Genomic DNA, 4,855 nt, shown 5'->3' with positions numbered 1-4,855 from the left:
TATTTCACTTGAATTCATACAAATAATAAATCACACAAATAAAATAATTATTTACCAACTTCTAAAATTAAAAGCCAGGCATGAACTTGGATACATAGCTAGCATATTTTTAATAAATAATGGTAAACTAAACTACCTTCAAATAATGGTAAACGTGGGTACGGTGGCTCACACCTGTGATCCCAACACTTTGGAAGGCCGAGGTGGGTGGATCACCAGGAGTTTGATACCAGCTTGGCCAACATGGTGAAACCCCATCTATACTAAAAATAGAAAAATTAGCCTGGCATGGTAGTGCGTGCCTATAATCCTAGCTACTTGGGAGGCTGAGGCAAGAGAATCGCTTGAGCCTGGGAGGCAGAGATTGCCATGAGTCAAGATAGTGCCACTGCACTCCAGCCTGGGTGACAGAGCTAGAGTCTGTCTTAAAAAAAAAAAAGAGAGAGAGAGAAATTTTATTTACCAATGGGAGCATCTTAAGTGTACACTTCCAGAAGATAGAAAAGTTCTCTTACATAAAGTTAGGGAATCAAAATTAAAGATAAGGAACTTGTGGACACAGGTGACTATGATGCTGGACATGGAACTAAAGATATCACCAAGTCCTTGGCAGCATAGGTTTCAAAAGCATTTAGATGAAATAAAAGTATAATCAAATTATATATCAAATTATCTGTTTCTTGAATAATTTGATGTCAAAAATCTATTTTTCGGGTAATTATTTTCATAATTTAGTTAAAATCTGTGATATTTATATTGCACATTATGCAAAATTTTGATTATTCTTTTATAGGAACTAATTAGTATAAAAGGACTAACAGTGAAATACCAATTACCCACAAGCCTCTGGAAGCCCATGATGACTGAGTAACAAGCCCATAACACGGTTGAGGAGGATGAGATGATGAGGTCCATCCATTGCATGAGCACAAAGCAACTCACCAGCAGCAGGATGGTCTGGGTGGCCTTTTTCTCTTGGAGGCTCTTGGAGAGAGGCTGGTGCTGTGAAGGTATTGGAATCATCTCTGATGCCTGGACAAGAGAATCACCATGTATGCACTTCAGAGCAACATGGTTGCTACAAAGAAGACATTTGTAAGCAGTGGGAGCATGAAAGACAGGCTTTGGATGATGTAGCTTATGGAAGAAAGTGAGCAGTATTTACTAATACTTAGCACATCGTTCTTGGTCCCACTAGAAGAAGCCATAGTGGAGGAGAGCAGGTTACTACTGAGAGACAAACTGAGAACCCATGGGAAGAAGAAGAAGTGAAAGGTGTAACCTGTAAATTTCTGCTTAATCTTTGCAGACCAGGATGTGCTGGGGCTGATGGTGACGGCCTGGAGCACGCTCAGGAGGCAGGTGGTGCAGAAGGAGAGGACCCTCATCAACCTGTTCATGCAGAAAAGCATCTTACACTTAAAGTCATTTTGAAAATTCAGTGACTCAAAAATGTCTTCAGACACAAGAACACAATGGTGAGCAGCATGATGATATGAACAAAGGCCAAGCGACTGGTAGTCTGGTCAGTAGGCTTAAGCCTGTGATCCACAAGAACTGTGAAGATGCAGAAGAAAGGGAGGAAGGCATTGGCTGAGACTCCAATACCAGTTTGGGAAAAGAAGACATTTTTAGTGATGATATAGGTAGCAAGTGTGTTCATCTTAATGGAAAATAGGAAATATTTTATATAACTGAAACAAAAACAAATAAAACTCCCATCATTGAAGTTATTTATTCTATAGTAAAAACTATCACCAGCATTATTTTAATTCTAATCATTTATCTTGATTAATCTTGAGTATCTCACATAATTTCTTAAAAATATGGCCTGGAAATTATTTTATACACCCAATTATTAATACAATGCATCAGGCACCCACATGTGAACAATTAGAGGTAAGTCACATTATCTATACTCCTATACTGCCTAAGAAACATTCATTTAGAAAACTTTAAGTTTTTACTTTCCTTTATTCAATGTTAACGACAAAGAATAGCGAGTGCATGTAAAAATAAATCAGGTGTGTTTCTGCAAGTGAACTGAAGTAAATTTTATGCTAATAGAGGAAGAATAACCAAAAACATTTTGGAAAAAATGACCCATTAAGTGGATCTTATATCATAGTACTCTGACAATTGTTCTTCTTTCTCCCTCATTTAAGTACACTTGCAATTGTGTAGGGCCTACTTTGATAATGCAGGATAATTTCTCTGTTATAATTTCAGCTGCTTATTTAAAAAGGTGTGTTTCTGCCAGATCTTCATATGGCCTCCTTCTCCAGTGAGATGCTGGAGGGCATTGGTGCTGAGCCCGGACTGGGGAGGACTATGGTTCTAACATACATTTAAGAATCTAAGTATTTTATAGTTATACTAAAACAGTTTTTTCTTGTCTTTTGAAATTTTAAACTTTTTTTTTGCCCTGTATGTTTATTTTATGAATCTCACAACTTCACCAAAGAAATAATCATGACATCCAAAAACATTACATAGGCTTGGGAGAAATTGAACAGAAGAAAAACTCACAGAAGTCATATGGGTTGTTTGAATGTAAAAAAGAATTGGGTCCTATCTAACACCATAAATATGTACGAATCTGAATTTACCCCTCAGATTGCTAGGAGCAGTGAGTTTGTCCTTGGACTTAGGGTGAAGGTCCTGAGAACTCTTAGAGACAGATAATGCAGATCAAGTTCATCTTCCTTATTCTCACTTCATCTTAGTTTTTAGTAGTAGAAACCCTATGTCATGTGCACAGTCACAGAAATGTTAGAGAAAACAACACCACTAAATAGACCAGGCATCACAGACTCATCATGGACTTTATGGGCTAAGATCCAATGTCTGAATAAAAATTGTAAAGTAACACAGAAAGTCACAATACAAATCCAATGCTATTTTGCATTAGAAAATGTTATGTTGAACAATATAAAGTTTGATAAACCCATTTCCTTATTTTTATAATAATATTTAATAATTAGCATTGTTTTACTTCATGAGTGATCTCATTTTAATATAGGTCTTTGCATTCTGCCTGACATACATTTAAGTATGAATATAGATCACAAAATAGCATCCCATGTTTTGTTTATTATAGTAATCAAAGTGTCATATTTATCATCACTTTCACCATATTCTATGAGCCACATTATAAAACATATGACCATTCATCAACAGCACAAAGTGATTGTGAGAATTGCAGATGATCTCTTCAGAGGGAGGAAGGTTTGTTTTCAGTGACAATAGTTGGCAACCTGAGAAACACAGCTGGCATCGTCAGGAAATGGGGATAATCTTTCCCAGCTCGAACACTTCCAGGAAAATTGTTTGTATAATGTACAAATAGTAAAATAATTATTATGACAAGTTCCAGATACCACTGATAAACTGAAATGCACCTACTACTCACTGGAAATTTAACTTAGAGTAAGGTGCAGCTGAAAGCACAATGCTTACTAACAGCATTCATGATCTCCAGACATTTTATTCTCAGCTCATGTAAGAAAAACCTAGGCAGAAGTGTGGCTGTAGAGGTAGCAGAGAGAAAAACACTAGAGAGGCTTCATCACAAATCTTGTGCTGCAAATTTTTGGAAACCTTAACATCCTGTGTGCAAGTACGTTTTTCTCACCACCAAACCCAAAACATATGAGCAAAATAGAACACCTTTTTTCCCTAAAGTCATGAACGTCTTTTGCCATCACACCTGTGTGTATCAAAGTAACAAGAAGATGAGAGTCATGTGAACTGTGTAAAATAGTGTATTAGGAAAGGAATGGAGGGCATATCCTTCTTGCTCAGAAACCCTGAGCAAGATCAGTTCAGATTCATCATCTCAGACATTTCTCCTCTACACGAAATGTAGAGCTCTTAACACGAAATATTTAAAGACAAACTTAAAATTGTCTTGTGTTCAGGAACAGAGGAGTTTTCTACTGATAAAGTTTCTTAAGGTTTGATGCCCACATAAGCCACAAATGGACAATTTCTATCATCATTATTTTATTCCTTTTTGTTTTTATAGTATTCTAATTTCATCATCTCTGTCTTCCATTTTAGAACATATAGACACTAGAATGCAGTAATCCTACTGAAGTCAGAAAACATTAACTTGTGAATTCAAACATTTAAATTATATTACACTTGTCACTTTTTGTAAATATATGTTTTGTTGAGCTAACAAGATTGAAAATTTGAGAAAAAGAGTTACTAAATTTCAAGGATAATTTTTATAAGAAGTACTGTCATTCAAGTTTGCAAATTATTATTCTTTCAACATTAAACAATCTCATACAGCTAATACATATAACATTTTATGAGTTTTAGACTATTTACAAAACACAAAATATTAAACTGAATTTCAGAAAATATTGGGGCCAGATATGGTGGCTCACGCCTTTAATGCCAGCACTTTGGGAGGCCGAGGCGGGAAGATCACGAGGTCAGGAGTTTGAGACTGACCTGGCCAACATGGTGAAACCCTGTGTCTACTAAAAATATAAAAATGAGTCGGGCATGGTGGTGCATGCCCGTAATCCCAGCCACTTGGGAGGCTGAGACAGGAGAATCCCTTGAACCCGCGAGGTGGATGTTGCAGTGAGCCGAGATCATGCCATTACACTCCAGCCTGGGTGATTGAACAAGACTCCATCTCGGCAAAAAAAAAAAAAAGAAAAGAAAATTTTTGAAATCATTCTTAATATCACCAGCCTCCATGCATACAAGGTATTCAGTCAGTTGACAGAGTTATAGCAGACACAGCAGAAGGTAATGTTTTTGGATAGTTTTGTGGTAGAAAAAAAACTGACCTGTTTATTAGCAATTACTCTAATACAATTAAACACAATGTTCC

General features: G+C 36.4%; 1 pseudogene; it reads right to left on the bottom strand.

Moving 5' to 3' along the window:
* Positions 1 to 669: 669 nt before the first annotated feature.
* LOC115837061 lies at positions 670 to 1,489 on the bottom strand (annotated as a pseudogene).
* Between the last annotated feature and the right edge of the window lie 3,366 nt (positions 1,490 to 4,855).

This window comes from Nomascus leucogenys, chromosome 2 (genome assembly GCF_006542625.1).
Source record: "Nomascus leucogenys isolate Asia chromosome 2, Asia_NLE_v1, whole genome shotgun sequence".
Lineage (NCBI taxonomy): Eukaryota > Metazoa > Chordata > Mammalia > Primates > Hylobatidae > Nomascus > Nomascus leucogenys.
Note: the sequence above shows the minus strand (reverse complement) of the source record. Positions and strands in the feature narration are given on the sequence as shown.